This window comes from Symphalangus syndactylus, chromosome 2 (genome assembly GCF_028878055.3).
Source record: "Symphalangus syndactylus isolate Jambi chromosome 2, NHGRI_mSymSyn1-v2.1_pri, whole genome shotgun sequence".
NCBI classification, from domain to species: Eukaryota; Metazoa; Chordata; class Mammalia; order Primates; family Hylobatidae; genus Symphalangus; species Symphalangus syndactylus.
Genome location: NC_072424.2, coordinates 21,277,352 through 21,299,396, shown reverse-complemented (window position 1 = coordinate 21,299,396; position 22,045 = coordinate 21,277,352). Strand labels below are relative to the sequence as shown.

Here is a 22,045-nt window from a genome sequence, read left to right as displayed (position 1 = left end):
CCAGATGCATAGTTTTTCTCATGCTTGTCCTTGCACATCTCCTGGGTGCAGGAATGTCTGGAGCCCACAACAGTGATCTGTGCTGAACCCCCAAACCTGAAAGTCAGGGCCAATTCCTTCTGCCTCCTCCACTAGGTGGGGTCTTATGTTTTGCATGAAAACTAAAGGCCCACGAGCCCAAGGGTTCTTGCCTCTTTACAGCTGTTTCCAATCATAAAGAAGGAAATTGCTGGATGAATAAAATCACCCCCAGAAGAAGGAACAAGTGCTAGTGACATATTCACATGAGGATGGAAACCTCATGAATTCAGACTATTCTAAGCTACAAGTCATCTCAGGTGGGCTTTGTCATACTTTTGGAAGTGACTGCTGCATCTCCTTCTGGGAGAATTGAACCACTTCATCCTGGCAGCAAAACACGCTGCCCACATCCCCATCCCAAACCGAGATGAGGGTCTGCAGTAAGAAGCGGCACGTGGAATCTATAGCCGGAATGGTTCTGACTTTAATTTCAGTGCCTGGAGAACACAGTCACAGCTCTTATCACTGTTCACAGGGCAGCTTGGGGAAGAGGGGAACCCAGGAATGGGGCTGGGACTCCTCTCATGTTCGAGGTGACAGTCTGGGCTCTGTTCTGGTTGGAAGGGCAGTTCCTGAGGCTGTAAAGCCTGGCAGGGGAGGGGAGGGGAAGGGAGGGGAGGGGAGGGGAGGGTGCTGGGATTCAGTCCTCTGGAGAGAACACTACAGACTGAATGCAGAGGCAGGAGTTCTGATTTGGAGATCATTTGGGCCTGAAGTATTTGAGTCTGAAATGAGGGAAACTCACGGTGGAGGACGGCTATTCTGTCACTCTGCAGATCCAGCATTTATTCCACCATATGTTTTTCACGAATTAGTAGTGAAGTTACAATCTTGGGCTTTTTAAACTGATCTTTGCACCTGCTGGTAGCAGAGACCAGCATTCCCCCCGCCCCCGACTTCCTTTATGAGCTGGAAGCAAAATCCAGCGCTATTGTTGGAGCTCCCTCTGGTGGCAGTTTCTGAAAACGATCCAGCCCTAACGATTTTGCGGAAGGTAGGCAACACCGAGGCATCCTGGGCATTCAGTAGGAAGCAACGAGAGGAAAGATCCTTGGCCCTTTCAGAGATGGGGCGAAGGATCAGCTGTCCCCTCTGCAAGGTGGCAGATTCAGAAGAGTTGGAATTCTTCCGGAGTTGGCCCTGCCAACATGCGCACGTGTCCTGGGGGGTGAATGATTTGTGCAGACGACTTGGAAATCCGCTGCGTGCCGCCCAGGCGCGTGCATCTTTGCTTACCCTTTCTTAGATCGGTCTCAGCCCCGCAGGCAGATTGGCAGCTTCTTGGGCGCTGGGACGGCGTCTCAGCCACCTTTGCAGGGCGCCCCCTCCCGCCTTCCCGCTAGCATCTGGCAGGGACTGGAGTGCTTCCTAGAGACCCGTAGGCCGGGGACAGGTCACCAGGTGAAGCAGCGCGCCTCCGGAGCTGATGCTGGGTGACCGACTGCGTCCGCCACTTCTCTTGCCCGCCTGCCCGTGCTGTGTGCGTCCTCATAGGTCTTGACAGATGGTGGCGGCTTTGACAGTTCGTCAGCCCCGCGTGGACGCTCGTCCCCAGTCACTGCTCTCAGACCGCCAGCTCTGCTTGAGAGATGGGGCGCAGCTGGGGTGGGAATTTGGAGGCAGCGGTGAAATGGGACGGGAACTGTGCTGTAGGAACAACAAAGACACGTGCTCATGTCACCACGCAGGCATGGCTTGTACTGAACGCTGGAGAAAGCCTCAGGGGAGCAGGAGGCTGCAGCACCCACAGCATGGGGCGTGAATATACGAGACCTGGGTTCCAGGCCTAGCTCCGTGGCTCTGGGCCAATTACTGCCCTCTCTCAACTCAGTTTCTGTATAATAACCCTGGTTGGACATGATATTTTCGAAATATCTTTTTCCAGATCCAGTATTTTCTTTAATATACATACATATTTTCTAAACGGCTGTTGGCTTGTTAAGTGGCCTGGGGATAATTGCTACCGCTTTCAACGAGAGAAACTCGAGAATCTGAAACTCAGTATTTCTACGAATTTGCGCAACATGGGAGGTCATCGCCTGGACACCACTGCCCCCTTGCGGCAGCTCATCTAAATTTGCAGGTGATGACAAGGAACTCAAGGGCTTGAGGGTTCAGGCCTTATAAACCTGGGTTTATAAAGGGGTTGGATAATGTCCCCAAAGCTTTATTCATCCCTGGAAGGAACTGTAACCAGATCAGAGGCTTTATCTGCTTAATGCCATAATGCCTTTCCCCTGCCCTCAAGACAGTTATTTACAGGCACCCTCTAAGTGGATCTAGAGCCAGATTACCCAAATCCACTTGCAAATTAACTCAGATTAAAATTTGCAAGCTTCTTGGGAGTGGAGTGAGGCAGCTTAAAAAAAAAAAAGAATAAAATTTGCAACCTTCTGAGACCTAGTATGCTCCCACTCCAGGGCGGATTCATTGATAGAGGAGATGACACTAAGCCCATATGGCATTTCTGGTTATTAAACACCCCATTTGTATGGACATAATCTTTTCTGTTTTTATTGAGGTAAAGTTTACATAACACAAAATTAACCGTTTAAGTGAATAATTCAGTGGCATTTAGTACATTGACTATGTTATGTAAACCATCACCTCCATCTAGGTCCAAAATATAGATATATATGTATCTTTTGAGAAAGAATTTCGCTCTTGTTGCCCAGGCTGGAGTGCAGTGGCATGATCTCAGCTCTCCACAACCTCTGCCTCCCAGGTTCAGGCGATTCTCCTGCCTCAGTCTCCGGAGTAGCTGGGATTATAGGCGCATGCCACCATGCCCAGCTAATTTTTTTGCATTTTTAGTAAAGACGGGGTTTCTCCATGTTGGTTAGGCTGGTCTCGGACTCTCAACCTCAGGTGATCTGCCTCTGTCTCCCAAAGTGCTGGAATTACAGACGTGAGCCATCATGCCCAGCCAAATATTTTTTTATCACTCCAGAATAAAACCCCGTACCAGGATGCAGGTAGATCCCATTCCCAATACTTCATGCGCCTGGCAGACACCAATTTGCTTTCTGTCTGTGTGGGTTTACCTATTTTGGGTATGTAATAGAAATACATATACTTTCTGTCTGTTTGTGTTTGTTTTCTTTCACTTAACATAAGGCTTTTGAGGTTCATACACATCGTGACATGTAACAATACTTTATTCCTTTTTATTGTTGAATAATATTCTGTTACGTGTATATTCCACATTTTGTTTTTCCATTCGTCCACTGATGGACATTTGGGTTGTTTCTACTTTTTGGCAATTGTGAACAATACTGCTATGAAATTCATTTACAAGTATTTGAGTTCCTGTTCTCAATTCTTGTGGGTATGTATCTAGGAGCGGAATTTCTGGGTCATATAGGAGTTCTCTCTAGGCTGGAGTCCAGTGGCACCATCTCGGCTTACTGCAGCCTCTGCCCCCGGGCTCAAGTTATCCTCCCACCTCAGCCTCCTGAGTAGCTGGGACTACAGGCACACGCCACCACCATGCCCAGCTATCTTTTTTGCATTTTTAGTTAAGATGGGGTTTTGCCATGTTGGCCAGGCTGGTCTTGAACTCCTGAGCTCAAGTGATCAGCCTCCCAAAGTGCTGGGATGAGAGGCATAAGCCACCTTGCCCGGCTGAAAGTGCTCTTTAGAGTGAAGGGTCATTAAGAGGGGATGGATGACAATGTCCTCCAGGATATGCCAATTCCTAACACCTTGAATTAGGCCGTTCTTGTGTTGCTATTAAGAATACCCAAGGCTGGGTAACTTAGAAAGAAAAGAGGTTTACTTTGCTCTTGGATCTGCAGAATGTATGGGAGGCATGGTGCTGGCATCTGCTTCTGGGGAGGGCCTCGGGAAGCCTCCAATTACGGTGGAAGGCAAAGGGGGGTTATGTGTATCACATGGCAAAAGTGGAAGCAAGAGAACGAGGGAGGAGGCCCCACCAGTTTTAAACAACCAGATCTCATGGGGACTAACAGCGAGAACTCCCTCATCATCAAGGGGATGGTGCTAAACCATTCAAGAGGGATTGAGAATCACATCAACATGAGATTTGAGAGGGACAAACATCCAAACCACATCACACCTCCTTGTTGATTCTCCGGTATCTGCCACAGGTTTGTGGGCTGGCTGGTTTGGCTTTGCTTCAGATGGGGTTCCTGGGGCCTCTGGGCACCAGGTGTCTAGGACAAACAGCTCCCAGAAAATGCTCTTCTTATAGTGCATAACAGAAGCCCGAGAGGCTAAACCAATCCATGCGAACACATTCAAAACCTCGGCTGCCATTTCACTGGCTAAAACAAGTCATGTGACCAAACCAAATTTTAATGGAGAGGCGATGTTAATACTGTGAAACAAAAGTATCTTGAGCCCCCAAAATCACTAAGCTAGAAGAAAAACTCAAGCTGGAAACTGCTTAGGGCACACCTGCCTCCCATTCTATTCAGTTATCCCTCGGCTCACTGAGATAGATGCATATCTGAGTGCCTCCTTTGGAAAGGCTCATCAGAAACTCAAAAGAATGTCACCATTTTCTCTCATCTACCTATGACCTGGAAGCCTCCTTCCTGCTTCAAGTCTTCCTGCCTTTGTTTCCAATTGTCCTGCCTTTCCAGACTGAACCAATGTACTTCTTACATATATTGATTGATGTCTCATATCTCCCTAAAATGTATAAAACCAAGTTGTGCCCCAACCACCTTGGGCACATGTCATCAGGACTTCCTGAGACTGTCACGGGTGCACCCTCAACCTTATTTTAACTTTCCAGATTAACTGAGACCTGTCTCAGATTTTCTGGGTGTACAATACTCACCAGCTCTATCAGGCAGCACTGCAGTCACATGGCAGAGGGTGTGGCCGTATCATTCTCTCACAGGCAAGGATTAAAGGATTGGGGATGGTGATCTTCCCCGCACCTACCAATGAGGTTTCTTAGCTGTAATTTAAATGCTTAATTTACCTTTTCTCCGACATATTTACATTTTATCAAAGACATTCACGATCTTCATACAAAAGATTTTGCACTGTGGGATATTTTTAGTTAGCGATCCCCCACGCCCAAGTGCGGAGCAGCCAAGCATCTGCAAGAAATGCCTTCAGGGAAGCTGGGCTCCCACTCAGTGGAAACCTTCAGCCTCCTTTAACCTCAGCCTTTTAAGGACCATGAATCAATAAGTGGCATAAATTATTCACCTCATGGAACATTATCAGAAATGGACAGCAGGCTAGAGAAATCGCCAGCAGGAGATGTGTTCTTTGCAGTGTTTGGGCCTCTTGCTCACCTTCTGAATGGCTGGAACTTTCTATTAAAAATTCAGATGTCAGAGAAGAATGAATCTAAGTTGTTCAGATATTTCAATGAGACTCCATGTTTCCTTTTCAGACGCAACTAACTGGTCTACGGGGCCTCTTCTGCAGGGTCGAAGGGGAGCACGTCTGTGCAGACTCGCTCAGTGTCAGGAGCAGCTGGCTGCCTCCCTGATGTGATCTCAGACCCGGTGAGAGGACCTGGCCTATGCTCAGAAAGGTCTTTTCTCCTGGTGAACTGAGATATCAGAAGTTCATTCCATTTCTGCCAGGTGCAGTGGCTCACGCCTGTAATCCCAGCACTTTGGGAGGCTGAGGCAGGCGGATCACCTGAGGTCAGAAGTTCGAGACCAGCCTGGTCAACATGGTGAAACCCCGTTTCTACTAAAAAAAAAAAAAAAAAAAATACAAAAATTAGCTGGGTGTGGTGGCACGCACCTGTAATCCCAGCTACTCGGCAGGCCGAGGCAGCTGGAGGAGGAGGTTGCAGTGAGCCGAGATCGTGCCATTGCACTCCAGCCTGGGCAACAGAGTGAGACTCCATCTCAAAAAAAAAATTTATTCCATCTCTAAAAACCATTCTGAAAGCTGAAAGCTCTGCTTCTTTGAAAGATGCCTTTCAGAATGCAAAGACTTTGGAAAGGAGGGAAGGAAAACTAGCATTTATCAAATACCAATCACCCACCCACTTTAAATGTTTACTTTTCTCTTGTCCTCTCTGTCCTGGTAATCTTAGCTGTCCGGGTTTCTTCAGATTCTCAGCTCATTCTTCTCACCCAGCTCTGCCATGGTTCTCCATCCCTGTGCCACCCCTGGAAACTGAAGGCAGTAAGCTGTGACAACCTTAGGGTTTCCCCTTGTCTCAGGGGTCACTGTCCTTTGTTGCTTGATGTCCAGTTTTTCAAAAAACCGTTGCTTCATATAATTTAACTTTTTTTTCAGGTGGGAGGATAAATCTGATTTTTGTTTCTTCATCTTGACTGAGCCAAATGACTGTCTTTGAGTTCATTAATTCTGCCTTCTGTTGTGTTCAATCTTCAGTCAAACGTATCCAGTAAGCTATTTTTTTGTAAAACTAGACTTCATTTTTAAAGAGCAGTTTTAGGTTCCCAGTAAAGTTGAGCAGAAAGCACAGAGTTGACATATACCCATACCTCAATGCATGCAAAGCTTCCCCACTATCAACATCCCACACTTGAGTGGTACATTTGTTCAATCGATGAACCTACACTGACATCATTATCACTCAAAGTCTGCAGTTTACATTAAAGTTCACTCTTGGTGTTGCAGATTCTATGAGTTTGCATAAATGTGTAATGACATGTACCCACCATTATAATATCATATGGAGTAGTTTCATTGCCCTAAAAATTCTGTTCTCTGCTTATTTATCTCCACCCCCATCCCCACTAACTCCTGGAAATCACTGATATCTTTATTCTCTCCATAGTTTTGCCTTTTCTAGAATGTCATATGGTTGGTATCACGTAGTAAGTAGCCTTTTGGATTGGCTACTAGTAACATGCATTTAAGTTTCCTTCATGTCTTTTTATGGCTTGATGGCTCATTTCTTTTTAATGCTGAATAATATTCCATTGTCTGGATGTACCACAGCTTATTTATTCATTCACCTGCTGAAAGACACTTCGGTTGCTTTCAAGTTTTGGCAATTCCGCATAAAGTTGCTACAAATACCCATGTGCAGGTTTGTGTGTGGACACGTGTTCAACTTATTTGAGTAAATACCAAGAAGCATGCCAGGTGCTGTGGCTCATGCCTATAACCCCAGCACTTTGGGAGGCCGAGGCGGGTGGACCACTTCAGGTCGAGAGTTTGAGATCAGCCTGACCAACATGGTGAAACTCCATCTTTATTAAAAATACAAAAATTAACCAGGTGTGGTAGCACATGCCTGCAGTCCCAACTACTTGGAAGGCTGAGGCACAAGAACTGCTGGAACCCAGGAGGTGGGGATTGCAGTGAGTTGAGATTGTGCCACTGTGCTCCAGCCTGGGCCACAGAGACTCCATCTCTCTCTCTCTCTCTCTCACACACACACACACACGCGTGTGATTGCTGGATTATACAGTTGAGTATATTTATTTTGTAAGAAACTGCCAGCCAGGCGCGGTGGCTCACGCCTGTAATCCCAGCACTTTGGGAGGCCGAGGAGGGTGGATCACCTGAGGTCAGGAGTTCGAGACCTGCCTGACCAACATGGTGAAACCCCGTCTCTACCAAAAACGCAAAAATTAGCTGGGTGTGGTGGCTGGCACCTATAATCCCAGCTACTCAGGAGGCTGAGACAGGAGAATCATTTGAACCCAGGAGGCAGAGGATGTGGTGAGCTGAGATCACTCCACTGCACTCCAGCCTGTGTGACAGAGCAAGGCTCCATCTCCAAAAAAAAAAAAAAAAGTCTTGCAGGACCTAATAATTAATTATATTTTAAATTAGGAATAATTAATTGGACTTTAAATCAATCACTGGCCAAAAGTCAGCCTCTGGCTCCTATCCCTCGCCTAGACAACCACCCAGGGTGCCGGATGGGGCAAAAGGGAAGTTTTGTTCACAAAGAGGACCAAAAAATACATATGTTTTCACAAAGGGGACCATATATATAAGGTGGGGTAGCCAGGGTTCTTCAGAAAAACAGAACCAATGGGATATATAAAGCCATAGAAGAGGAGACTGATTGTCGAGATTAGCTCACTCCATTATGGGGACTAGAAGTCCCCCAATATGCTGTCTGCAAGCTGGAGACCCAGAAAAACCAGTGGTGTAATTCAGTCTGCGTCCAAAGGCTGAAAACCAGAGCTGCTGGTGGTGTAACTCTCAGTCCGAGGCTGACGGCCTCAGAGACCGGGGGGACCACTGGTGTAAGTCCCACAGTCTTTAGACCCAAGAATTCAGAGTTTTTATGCTCCAGGGTTCTGATGCAGAAGAAGGATGCCCCCGCTCAAAATGAGAGCAAGTTTGCCCTTCTGCCACTTTTTTGTTCTATGCAGGCCCTCAATAGATTGAATGATGCCTGCCTGCATTGGTGAAAGCAGACCTTCTTTACTCAATCTACTGACTCAAATGCTAATCTCTTCCAGAAACACCCACACAGACACTCCCAGAAATAATGTGGTGCCAGCTATCTGTACATCCTATGGTTCAGTCAAGTTGACACATAAAATTAACCATCGCAAGTGGCTTAAAAGAAATAGAAGCTGATTGGTCTCTTGCTGATGTCCAGAAGCAGCAGTTCCAGTTTGGGGGCAGCTCTGCTCCACCCAGCCATTAAGTCCAGGGTCTTCCATTTGTTTCCCTTTTATGTTCCAGGGCAATGGTTTTCAAAGTGTGGTCCCTGGACCAATAGCATGACCACCATCTTGGAACTTGTCAGAAATGGAAGTTCCCAGGCCCCATGCCAGACCTACTGAATTGGAAACACTAGGGGTGTTTCTGACCAAGCCTTCCAGGTGAGTGTCAGGCACTATCTTCCTCTATATGGGTAAGACTGGAATCTCAGGCACACCTCTGTTCTAGCTCAAGGAAAAGGGAAAGAGAGGAAGTCCAGGCCAATCAATTTTCTTTTAAGCCCGTGAGGTGTAAAGGCAAACACCACTTCTGCTTATATCCAGTTGATGACCACTTTGTCATAGCCACACCCAGCCACAAAGTCAGCTGCCAACTGTAGCCTCTAGCAGGTGTCCATTGCACAGGAAGAAGGGAAGAACTGATTTTGAGGGCACAACTGACCATAATCCCACCAAAGGAAACAGGCCGTCCTAAGATGGCCACTGAAATCACTACCCTTGCTGATGGAAAGTCATATCTCTGAGCCTTTGGCAAGGGCTTTAATAAAATCTCCTTTTAGAAATGACTTCCTGCAGCCTGCTGTTAATTATCCTGGTTGGAGGAGGACAGAGGGAGGAGAACTTAAAGATAAAATACATGTAAAATGCCTTAGGAACTTTAAAGCACTGTCTAAGTCCGAAGGGTACTACCCTTCTCGCTCTTGCGGTGGTGGCTATTTTTATTCTAGAATTTTGAGGTTTGGAGAGTCCCATCCCTTCCCTCCTACAGGTTCCACACCAATTGGGAAATAGATACACATGTTGGAGAGGGGCCCTACATCAGCTTTATTGCTGATAAAGTTGGATCTGAGGAAGTGATTTGAACTTGAGGCCAAAATCGATTGTTCAGTGACTTCCCCCAGCCATTGAATGGATTTGCTCATTCACTCAGGGGAAAGATGACCTGTCCTATTCTCAGCGTCCATTTCCTCTTCTCTAAAATGGGAATAACAATGGCATCTGTGGCACTACTGACTTAATCAAGATGCATACCACTCTTTTTCCAGCAGAGGCTGGAAATTTAAGCACTGTATTTCCCAGTCTCCTTAACTGTTAGGATTCTGGATACAAATTAGATTAGATTCTAGACAACAAATGCAATTAGGTTTTGGATTCAAAGTAGATGTCTTTCCGCAAGATTTGGAAAGCAGAAATGCAGTAAAGATGTTTTTCCCATCCCTTTGGGACGTTTCTCTGCTGGCAAGCAGCATCACAGAGGTAAGGTGCTTCTTCAGGGCTGTGCTCCAAGACACAAGACATGTTCTCCAGCCTCCTGACTGCCCAAATTTCAGGGCTGGTGGCTTCCTGACTCTGGCTTTCTGATCTCTGGATCTCAGCTGCTGCTGCTGCTGCTGCTGCTGCTGCTCTGTGTCCTCATAAACTCAGTGTTTCCAGCGCCAGCCTCCAAGCTAGCAGCTCTCCTGGAGAACCAGGTCTGCAGTGTTCTGGGTGTCAAGCCTGCAGGACCAGCTGAGAACCTGCTCCTTTGGGCTTTGCAGTGTTTGAAAGCATGTAGTATCCCATATTAAATACCTTCCTGCTGAAACACCCAGAGTAGATTATTTCCTCTACTGAGGTCTGATGCATTCTTCATTTACTGTGAAGATTAAATGAGATAATGCATGTGGAGCATTAGCATATCTCCTGGCACCAAGTATGTGTTCAATAAGTGGTAGCTGTGGCTTGTACTGGTCATGGTAATAAATTGTTTACTTGTGACCTAAGTTATTAAAATCATGTCAGGGTTTTCAGGCAACCCGCAAACCTCTTTGAACCATATTGTGACAAAACCATACCCACTCAGTTTTTTCTTAGGATACTTTTGAAACGCAACCAACAAACACATAATGAGTGCTGGCCACCATGCTGGCGAAACTAATGAACGAGCAATCATGTATTTGGACTTCGGATATGCTAGTCCTTGTGCTAAGCAAGTTAAGACAAGCTTTTGAGATGGGTGTCATCATAGCCATTTTACAGAAAGAGCTACAGGCCCAGAGAGGCTAAGCAATTTGCCCAAGGCTGCACAGCTAGGTAGTGGCAGAGCCTGATTTCAGAGGCCAGGTCTTCTTTCTTCTCATTCCACCACAATAGCCTTTTGGAGTTTTTGCGTGGGTTGTTCGTTTTGGTTTTTGGTTTGGTTTTTGGATAAAAATCAAGTGTCATTGTTCAGGGCCTATGTGGCAGGCATCCCAGATTTCCATCTTATGAATGGCCCTGAGGAGCCTGTCCATTGCAGCCTCGCCTTCCTCTCAGATGGTGGAGACAGAGAGGCTTGAGCAGCACTGTGCTCAATCTGGTGACAGACGGTGGTCAAAGCTGGACATTCTCCTCTAGGAAGTCTGAGGGACCTTTGAGCCTTTGGAGCAGGCCCAGTGCTGGCCCTGGGCCTGGCCTGAGGGGAGCTACCGCCACAGAGGAGGCACAGTTCCACGGCTTACATAGGGTCAAAAAACTTTTTATTATTATTTTTGAGAAGAAGTCTCACTCTGTTGCCCAGGCTGGAGTGCAGTGGCGTGATCTCGGCTCACTACAAGCTCCGCCCCCCGGGTTCACACCATTTTCCTGCCTCAGCCTCCTGAGTAGCTGGGACTACAGGCGCCCGCCACCACGCCCGGCTAATTTTTTGTATTTTTAGTAGAGACGGGGTTTCACCGTGTTAGCCAGGATGGTCTCGATCTCCTGACCTCGTGATCTGCCTGCCTCGGCCTCCCAAAGTGCTGGGATTACATATGTGAACCACCACGCCTGGCCAGATCAAAGAACTTTCTAACTTCTCCCTAATAAACACAGGCAGGGTTCTGGAGCAGGGGTCCCCAACCCCCAGGCAATGGACTGGTACTGTTAGGAACAGGGCGCAGGAGGTGAACAGCGGGTGAGCAAGCAAAGTTTGTCTCCATCTACAGCCACTCCCCATTGCTCTCATTACTGCCTGAGCTCTGCCTCCTGTCAGAGGTGGCATTACATTCTCATAGGAGTACAAACCCTATTGTGAACTGCGCATGCGAGGGATCTAGGTTGCATGCTCCTTATGAGAATCTAATGCCTGGTGATCTGTCACTATTTCCCATCACCCCCAGATGGGACTGTCTAGTTGCAGAAAAACAAGCTCAGGGCTCCCAGTGATTCTACATTATGATGAGTTGTATAATTATTTCATCATATATTACAATGTAATATTAATAGAAATAAAGGGCACAATGAATGTAACATGCTTGAATCATCCCAAAACCATCCCCTCTGTGGCCCATGGAAAAATTTTCTTCCATGAAACTGGTCCCTGGTGCCAAAAAGGTTGGGAGCCACTGTTTGGGAGGATAAGTCAGAGCCTGGGTCTAGGAAAGGAAACAACAGATCAACTGATTTGGTTTGGGGCCTTTCCGTTGCTTTCACTGAGGGGTATTAGAAGACTAGGGGTTTCCTGGAAAACCTTTGTTTGGGACCAACCAACCTCTTGGTACAAAATGATCTTTCAAGCTAAGTCAGATCAAGGAGGGGCTGTACAGCCCTGAGTAAGTAGGATGTTGGAAGGACAGAAAGGAACAGAGTTTCTGGGTAATCTCCCCAGCGTACGTTTCTGCTGTTTACTGGCCATGTGACCTTGGGCAAGTTACTTAACCTCTCTGAGCCTCAATCTCTTCATCAGTAAAATGGAAATAATAACCTCCTTAGCAAGGTAGAAAATTAGATCATACATGTAAAGTGTTTAGCCTAGAACACTCACAAAATGTGCTAGCAATAAAATTGGCGGGTTATGGTTTCGGCCAAGGACCCCACTGGACCAGTGGTTCTCATCCTTGACTACTCACCAAGGTCACCTTAGGAAGCTTCAAAGACTACCAGAGCCAGGTGCCCACATGGACCAAATTAAATAAGTGACTGCAACATTAGTCACTGCTGATGACTTAATGAGGCAATCATCCACCTGGATTGGGAAAGAAAGGGTGGCTTTGAAGTCAGTTAGACCTCAGTTGAAAGCCCGGTTCTAATGCACAACAAAACAGTAAACGTGGGCAAGGTCCCACACCATCTGGCCTTGCCTGTCTACCCATCTCAACTAACACTGTCTCTTCTGTGCTCCAGAGCTTTCTGTTCACTCCTGCAATGCATCTACATCCCCTTTCCTTCTTGCCTCGGTGCAGTTGCACCTGCTGTTTCCTCTGCCTAGCATGCTCTTCCCTTTGCCCTCCACCCAGTGTTGCAGGGAGCTCCTCCTCATTCTTCAGATTCCAGCTGAATTGTTCTTCCTCAAAGGAGCCTTCTCTTAACTCCCTCCTTAAAACTACATCAAATCTCCCTGTGTAGAGATTGCTAGTTTCCTCTCAACTATCAGGTCTTCCCTGGTAATACAAGTTTTATCTGGGCACATGGCTTTATGCAAGTAAAAACTACATTTCCCAGCCGCGCTTGCAGCAGGAAGTAGCCACTGACCAGAATCAGGCAAAGGAAAAAGTAATATGTGCAGTTTCTGGGTCCTGCCTTAGAAGGAAAGGTGTTTGCCCTTCACTTCCTCTTTCCCTTTTCTCACTGGCTAGACTCAGACCTGATGGTGGTAGTCAGCTTGTTGAGGGTGGCAAAACAATAGAATGAATGTGGCTTGCATGAAGCAGAGCCAGTTGGCCAGGCCTGGGCCACTTACCAGACTATTATGCGAAATAAGAATAGCATTCTTATTTTTATTATTTCGATCAATGTTATGGCAGCTGAAAAGTTATTCTTGGTAATATGTAGCATATTTTTTTTTTTGCTATGATAGCATCCTATACTTCTTCATACCCAGCTCATCAAAAATTTATTACTTGCTTTCTATGTGTTAGGATATCTTACACTCTCTAAACCATGTAATGGCTTTTTATACATATTTAATTAATGTTCATCTCCTCCATTAAACTGTGAACTCCTTAAGAGTAGAGACTGTATCTGCTTTATTCACCTTTCTAGCTTTAGCACTTATCACATTTCTGAAATCAAGATGCATTTTATAACCCGCACCTTCCAGGCAGCAGCAAGGACTTCGTCATCACTTCCCATGTGCACAAACTGGGTCACAGTTGTTCACACTTTGTCATTTGAGTTATGTCCACTGTTGATAATACAGGCCAGAAAATATAAGTGACATGAGGAGAAGTTGCTAATACTCTCAGAACAAAGGAAAGAAATTTCAACTTAAAAAAGTCTGGTGTGACCAATTTATGTGTTGTGTTGGGTTAACAGTTAGGATGCTAAACTTCAATTTACCATAAATTTCTTGCTGTCTTGAAACAGAAGCTGAGGAACTTCCAGTAAAATTTGATTTTGATTCAATTGAACAAAAAAATGAAATAATTCAGTCAAATTCTTATCAAAATGTGTAGCATGTGTCTGCGGCATGGCAAAAAACCTAGAAACCACAGTAGAGCACTCTTTAAGACACACTATGGCACAGATGCTCTTCATGATCCAGAGAATGAGACTGTATGGAAAAACATGGGCATCTGTGACTCTGATGCAGAAGCTGACTCATGGACTTGTGCTCTGGTAGCCAGGAGAAAGTAGCAAGAAGCCAGCACTCCTGCTGCAGCAACTTGTCCAGCACTCCTGCTGACAAATAACAAAAATCATATTTTAAAAAAACATAAGAGAGTTGTGGAAACAAAGAGAAGATAAAATTTCCAGAGTGGAAAGAGCCCTCCCTAGGTAAGCTGGTGGGCACCAGGCATCTTCTTCCCTTTGGGTATTTGGTCATCCGGGCATGGCTGCAGGATTGGGACATGGCCTACGCAGAGACTTTGCTTGGGGAAAGAGAAGGCAAGAGAACTTTCACTGGTTATTTTGGGGCTAGCATAACAAATTAGAAACTAAAGGACACCAAACATGAGGCTGACTTTCCCACATGGAAAACTTGATATATTTTAGGGTGATGTGACAGACTGGGAAGCTGGGTTAGATAGAAAGGTAGAGTAAAATCCCATTGTGCTTAGGAGATGAAGTCTTGCTAGAGAGAAGAGTTATATCTCAAATATATGGAAAGTCTCCCCCTGAAGATGTTTGCCATATGTTGAGTCTACATGTGGCAAGAGACTAAGGGCTAAGAGATCCTCTAAAAAGAAAATATTTCATAACTGAGAAGAGAGACAACTGCTGATCTCTCACCCAAAGTACTATTCGAGGGGATAATGCTTGAGGGACCAGAAAAATTGCAAAGATAATAGGACTTAATAAAATTGCAACCTTCCCCAGTTCAATCTCTAATTGAGGTCATCAGTACTTCACCTTATCTTCCAATAAAAGGAAGGAGGGACTTTAACTGATTAAAGATGTCATCTGGCTGGGCATGGTGGCTCACACCTGTAATCCCAATACTTTGGGAGGCCAAGGTGGGCGGATCACCTGAAGTCAGGAGTTCAAGACCAGCCTGGCCAACATGGTGAAACCCCATCTCCACTAAAAATACAAAAAAGTTAGCCAGGCATGGTGGTGGGTGCTGGTAATCCCAACTACTTGGGAGGCTGAGGCATAAGAATCACTTGAACCCAGGAGGTGGAGGTTGCAGGAAGTCGAGATTGTGCCCCTGCACTCCAGCCTGGGGGATAGAGCAAGACTCTGTCTCCAAAAAAAAAAAAGTCATCTGAAGCTGCTATAGTTCTTGTATACTTAATGTCCAGCACACCATAAAAAATTAATAGACACACAGAGATGCAGATAAATGTGACCCTAATCAAATGGCAGTGGGTGGGCGTGGGGGCAAAAAGTAGACCCACAGATGAGCCAGATGTTAGAGTTAACAGACAAGTACTTAAATAGCTGTGAGATGTAAAATAAAATGGAAGAAAACATTGACAAAGGGATGAATGAACAGTTTTAACAGATAATCTGTCAAAGAGTCTATAAAAGAGAATCACCCGAGATCAGGAGTTTGACACCAGACTGGCCAACCTGGTGAAACCATGTCTCTACTAAAAATACAAAATTAGCAAGGTGTGGTGGCGCACACCTGTAATCCCAGCTACTCGAGAGGCTGAGTCAGGAGAATCACTTGAACCTGGGAGGCAGAGGTTGCACTGAGCCAAGATTGCACCATTCCACTCCATCCTGGGCAAAAAGAGGAAAACTCTGTCTAAAAAAAAAAGAGAGAGAGAGAGAGAATCAAAAGGATACTCTAGATTTCAAAATTAAAATACATGAAATTTAAAACTTACTGGATTCAAGAGAATAAGGCAAGCCACAGACTAAGAGAAAATATGTGCAGAAGACATATGTGATAAAGGACTGTTATCCAAAATATACAAATAACTCTTAAATTTCAACCATAAGAAAAATTCCAATAAATATACACACCTACTATGTATTCATAAAAATTAGAAAAAGAAAAAATAACAACCCAATTTAAAAATGGGCAAAAATCCTGAATAAATGCCTCATGAAAAAAATATACAGCTGGCAAATAAGTATATAAGTTGTTCAACATCATGTCATTGGGGAATTACAAATTAAAATGACAATGAAATATTCTATATCTCTATTAGAATAGCCAAAATGCAAAACACTAGCAACACCAAATCTTGAAGCGATGTGGAAAAACAGGAACTCTCATTCATCAGTGATGGGAAAGCAAAATACTACAGCCACTTCATAAGACAGCTTGACAGTTTCTCTTTCATTTTTTTTTCTTGAGACGGAGTTTCACTCTTGTTGCCCAGGCTGGTTCAAGCAATTCTCCTGCCTCAGCCTCTGGAGTAGCTGGGATTACAGGCATGCACCACCATGCCGGCTAATTTTGTATTTTTAGTAGAGGCAGGGTTTCTCCATGTTGTTTCTCAGCTCACAGCAACCTCTGCCTCCCGGGTTCAAGCGATTCTCCTGTCTCAGCCTCCTGAGTAGCTGGGATTATAGGTGCCCACCACCACACTCAGCTAACTTTTGTATTTTTGGTAGAGATGGGGTTTCGCCATGTTGGCCAGGCAAGTCTCGAACTCCTGACCTCAGGTGATCCACCCGCCTCGGCCTCCCAAACTGCTGGGATTACAGGCGTGAGCCACCACAGCCAGCTGTGCAAGACCATCTTTTTCTGAAAGAATTGTCCTTTGCCCATAGCCCCTACATAGCAGGCCACATGACTCTTGCCAGAGCAAGGCCAGTGGGGCCAGAGCTGGAGCCCCTACCCAACAGGTGCCCATCTGGGGGCCGAGTGTGTGGGCTGAGTCAAACAAGCAAGCGTTGGGGGCCTGGCTTTCACCCCTGCTCTCTCTACACCAGCCTTTTTATATTACGACTTTATTTCTTCAATTCCCACACTCTCTCCTAAAGTAATTAAACCTGTAGGCCATGAATAGAAAGTTGGCCATGCAACTGGATTGTAACACAGCAACTGGATTTTAGGTACCAATGCTGTGTTCATGTAGGAGTGTAATTGGCTTCTCATTATTCTTAAAAGAGTTGGTGGGTACTTTGTGACCAAGTAGCCCACCTCCGAATGTCAGAGAGAGAGACAGAGAGAGGGAGAGACGAGAGAGAGAGAAAGTGAGAGAGCGAGAGAGCACAAGAGCGAGCGAGAACAAGTGAGAGCACGTGCCACAGCGTGAGAGCATGAGCCAGAGCATGAGAGTAGGTGCCAACAAGCACTGCCAACAAGCACTTCCAAGGCCTGCTGGGAGCCAGATGATGTGAGCGTACTAAAGGTCCCCCACAGTCCCATGGAAGGAAAGGATGTAGATAGATGAATTCCTATACTTAAATATGGGTGCTGAATGAATTACAAAGTAAGATGCAAACTCTCTGTGCCTTGTGGAGTTAGAAGAAAGATGCCATGAGCTGGCACAGCCCATGCAGGGCTCATAAAAAAAGGAGCTCACAGGATGGCAAAGAGAAGTAGAATGATGGCCAGCTGACAGCGGACCAGTGCTAACAGGTCTCACTAAGGGCAAATTTTCTAGTTCCTGAGGGTGGAATGGCTGGACCTCATGGTCCTGACTTTATCCACAATATTTCCCTTCGCTTGTGGGTTCTCACCCATTCTTGCTGCTATCATCACATTGGCCCAACATGGAACTCCAAAGTGACCTGAGTTCCTTTTGTTTTTAGGAGGGAGGAATTTTTTAACAGTCCCATAGGTTAGCCAGCCCCTTTTCCTAGGGAGGAAGGGAGATGGGTTAGGTGGAGGCCTGTTTGTCAAGCCTACATCCCTCTACGAATGAGGCAGCAGGTGGCCATCAGTCAAGCAGCCAACAAGCACTTCCAAAGCCTGCTGGGGGCCAGATGTGGCAGGGGAGCTCACACTGGTTGCTGCTGCTGCTGCTGCACCTGGGGAGGCTGTGCTCTCCCTGCCTGTCGCAGTCACCTGTGCTACTATAACAAAATGCCCCAGACTGGGTAATTGATAAAGAACATAACTTTATTGCTCACAGTAGTTCTGGAGGCTGGAAGTCCAGGTTCAAGGTGCCGCCAGGTTTGGTGTTGGGTGAGGGCTTTCTCCACCGATGGCACCCTCTTGTGGCAGCATCCTCTCATGGCAGAAGGCGGAAGGGTAAAAAAGGCCTGGCTAGTTCTCTCCGGCCCTTTTATGAAGTCACTAATCCTATTCATGAGGGCTCCACCCTCATGATTTAGTCACCTCTCAAACGTCCCATTTCTTAATACTAAACACTGGGTCTCAGATTCCAATATATGAATTTTGAGGGGACACATACATTCACACCGTAGCACTCCCCTAATCCTGGATTAGATGGATTCATCTTTGGCTGTCAGAATATTACCTGCTTTCTCCACTGTGTGTACCGTACCTGCCTGGAGTGAGGCACCCCATTAGGTCTCAGGCCACAGGAGGTGGCTGTGTTAGTCTGTTTTCATACTGCTATAAAGAACTGCTTGAAACGGGGTAATTCAGAAAGGAAAGAGGTTTAATTCACTCAGAGTTCCACATGGCTTGGGAAGCCTCAGGAAACTTACGATCATGGTGGAAGGTGAAGGGGAAGCAAGGACATTCTTCACAAGGCGGCAGGAGGGAGAATGAACACAGGAGGAACTACCAAACACTATAAAAGCATCAGATCTCATGAGCACTCACTCACTATCACGAGAACAGCATGGGAGAACCATCTCCACGATTCAATCACCTCCATCTGGTCTCTCCCATGACACGTGGGGATTATGGGGGTTATGGGGATTTGGGGCATTACGATTCAAGATGAGACTTTGGGTGGGGACACAGCCAAACCATATCAGTGGCTTTAAAGCTTGATTTTATTTTATCTGCACCTTGTGCAACCTGTGTGCTCTGCAAAAGGGCCACTCATTTAGAGGGGAAAAAACTTGCAATGATTTCTACCCTCAGGAACTGGAAAGTTTGCCCATAGTGAGACCTGTTAGCACTGGCCCGCTCTCAGCTGGCCATCATTCTACTTCTCTTTGCCATCCTGTGAGCTCCTTTTTTTATGAGCCCTGCATGGGCTGTGCCAGCTCCTGGTATCTTTCTTCTGACTCCACAAGGCACAGGGAGTTTGCGTCTTACTTTGTGATTCATCCAGCACCCGTATTTAAGTATAAGAATTCATCTATCTACATCCTTTCCTTCCATGGGACCGTGGGGGACCTTTAGTACCCTCACATCATCTGGCTTCCAGTAGGCCTTGGAAGTGCTTGTCGGCTGCTTTACTGATGGCCACCTGCACTCTTGCTCTGTCTCTCTGACAGGCACGTAGTGCGACGGAATGGCTGGGCCTCACAGTCCTGACTTTATTCACAATATTTCCCTTCTCTTGTGGGTTCTCACCCATTCTTGCCAGCATCATCACATTGGCCCAAATGTGGCCAAATGACTCTTGTATACTCGAGACAAGACTGGAATGTTCCAATAAAAACTGAAACTGGGAAATAGACACACTGAGTTACATGCAAATAGCTAATCTGGCTAATGTGCTGGAGTTCACTTACCTTCAGCTTGTGGCTCATCACAGTGTCGCTCCCGCCCAGTTCCCTTTCCAGATGATGCATGACATTGTGATACCCACCGTCAAGGAGGATGGGGACACAGGAGTCTGTTAAGTCATTCTGTACTTATTCTGTACTATTCTAGATACTCAAAGTATGTTTTTTTAAAAGACTTAAAATGAGGAGTAAAAATACATTTTCAGACTTTCACCATCTAACTTTTCTCCATTAACACTGACCTCACATGCATTAAATAACAATTAGAATGCCTTACCTAAAAAGTAGCAAAGAACTTGACTACTTGATCTTTTTTTTTTTTTTTTTTTTTTTTGAGACGGAGTCTTGCTCTGTCAGCCAGGCTGGAGTGCAGTGGCACAATCTCGGCTCACTGCAAGCTCCACCTCCTGGGTTCATGCCATTCTCCTGCCTCAGCCTCCCGAGTAGCTGGGACTATAGGCACCCTAATTTTTTTTGTATTTTTAGTAGAGACAGGGTTTCACCGTGTTAGCCAGCATGGTCTCGATCTCCTGACCTCGTGATCCACCCACCTCAGCCTCCCAAAGTTCTGGGATATTACAGGCGTGAGCCACCACGCCTGGCTGCTCATTCTTATATTTAAACATTTTTTTTTTTTTTTTTTTGAGAAAAAGTCTTGCTCTGTCGCCCAGGCTGGAGGGCAGTGGCATGATCTCAGCTCACTGAAACCTCTACCTCCCAGGTTCAAATGATTGTTATGCCTCAGCCTCCCGAGTAGCTGGGATTACAGGCATGTGCCACCAATTGTTTGCATTTTTAGTAGTTAATTTCTTTGTATTTTTAGTGGAGACAGGGTTTCACCATGTTGGTCAGGCTGGTCTTGAGCTACTGGCCTCAAGCAATCTGCCTGCCTTGGCCTCCCAAAGTGCTGGAATTACAGGCGTGAGCCACTGTACCTGGCCCTAAAAATTAATTCTTGCCTTGAATCAAGGATCATGGGAGCACACTAAGCTGTTTTTCAAAAGTAATGGCCAGGAAAGACATACCGTATTCATGGATTGAAAGATCCAACATAGTAAAGATGTTGTGTCTGCCCACATTGATCTACAGATTTAATGTAATCCCTATCAAGATCTCAGCAAGGTTTTATGTATACATAGATAAGACTATTTTTAAATTTATATTGAAAAGGCTTAAAACAGCTAAAACAATCTTGAAAAGAGAATAAGGCAGGAGAAATCACTCTATCTGACATTAAGTCCTACTACACAGCTACGGGAATTAGAAAGTATGCTATTGGTGAAGGGCTATGTGCTATTGATGCATAAGGTCAATGGAACAGAATAGAAAACCCAGAAATAGACTCACACAAATATGTTCAACAGATTTTTCAGAAAGGTGAGAAACCAATTCAATGGAGTGAAGATAACCTTCTCAACAAATGAAGCTCGAGCAATCGGGCATCCATAGGTAAAAAAGTGAAGCTTGACCTCACACCTTACCAGAAATTAACTCAGAATGGATCACTGACTGAAATGTAAAACACAAAACTATAAAACTTTTGAGAAGATGATAGCAGAAAACCTTGGGCTTCCAGGGCTAGGCAAAGAATTTTTACACTTGACTCATCTGGGAGGCTGGATACAGATGGAAGGTGGGAGTGGGACGTGCAAGGAGATTGGTTTGCTCAAGGCTTGGAGATCTTGCCTTCTCTTTCTTCGGGGCGGTTTAGGTGCAATGAAGCATTTGCCCCTTTCTATTTCAAATGGAAAATTATACAACTACATGTCGTCTTCACTGTTTCCCATCTCCAGAACTCTAGGCTCTGCAGCGTTAGAATTCTTGGTCCCCAAGGGGGACACACTCACCTGGAAAGCCAGCAAGGGGCACATTGAATACACCTTATGACTGCTCCCTGGGCACTTTGGGATCCTTGTGTCCAGGAACCAGCAGGTAAGAAAATGGGTGGCCAACTTGTCAGGGGCTATGTTTTGGCTGTGTCCCCACCCAAATCTCATATTGAATCATAATACCTATAATCCCCATGTGTCATGGGAGGGACCAGATGGAGATAATTGAACCATGGGGTGGTTTCCCCCATCCTGTTCTCATGATAGTTTGTTCTTACAAGATCTGATGGTTTTATAGGGGGCTTCCCCCTTCGCTGGGCACTCATTCTCCTTCCTGCCACCCTGTGAAGAAGGATGTGCTTGCTTCCCCTCCCAGCATGATTGTGAGTTTCCTGAGGCCTCCCCTGCCATGCTGAACTGTGAGTCAATTAAACCTCTTTCCTTTCTAAATTACCCAGTCTTGGGTAGTATCCTTGCAGCAACATGAGAATGGACTAATACAGGGGCAATTGACCTGGTCAGAAGGAGAAGGCAGGGCTGCTTTCACACAATGAGGGTGGAGAATAATAGGGGTGGAGCTCAGGTGAC

The 22,045-nt window shown here is 45.8% G+C and overlaps 2 long non-coding RNA genes across 4 annotated transcripts in view; one reads left to right on the top strand and one right to left on the bottom strand.

Annotated features, from left to right (window-relative positions):
• Nucleotides 1–18,218, bottom strand: part of LOC129465615 (uncharacterized) — a 28,061-nt gene extending 9,843 nt beyond the window's left edge. For 2 of the 3 annotated variants that reach the window (XR_010115547.1, XR_008652000.2), the window contains exons 1-3: nt 5,269–5,346; nt 4,889–5,011; nt 1,318–1,728 (exon numbers count right to left, since the gene is read on the bottom strand). This is a non-coding gene — a long non-coding RNA (uncharacterized lncRNA). Of the gene's footprint in view, nt 1–1,317; nt 1,729–4,888; nt 5,012–5,268; nt 5,347–18,107 lie in introns of those variants that run through there. The other variant, XR_008652001.2, reaches the window with a different exon arrangement.
• LOC129465620 (uncharacterized) lies at nt 8,761–21,833 on the top strand. Its single transcript, XR_008652006.1, has 3 exons — nt 8,761–8,849; nt 21,422–21,560; nt 21,756–21,833. It is a non-coding gene; the product is annotated as an uncharacterized lncRNA (long non-coding RNA).
• The last annotated feature ends 212 nt before the right edge of the window (nt 21,834–22,045 follow it).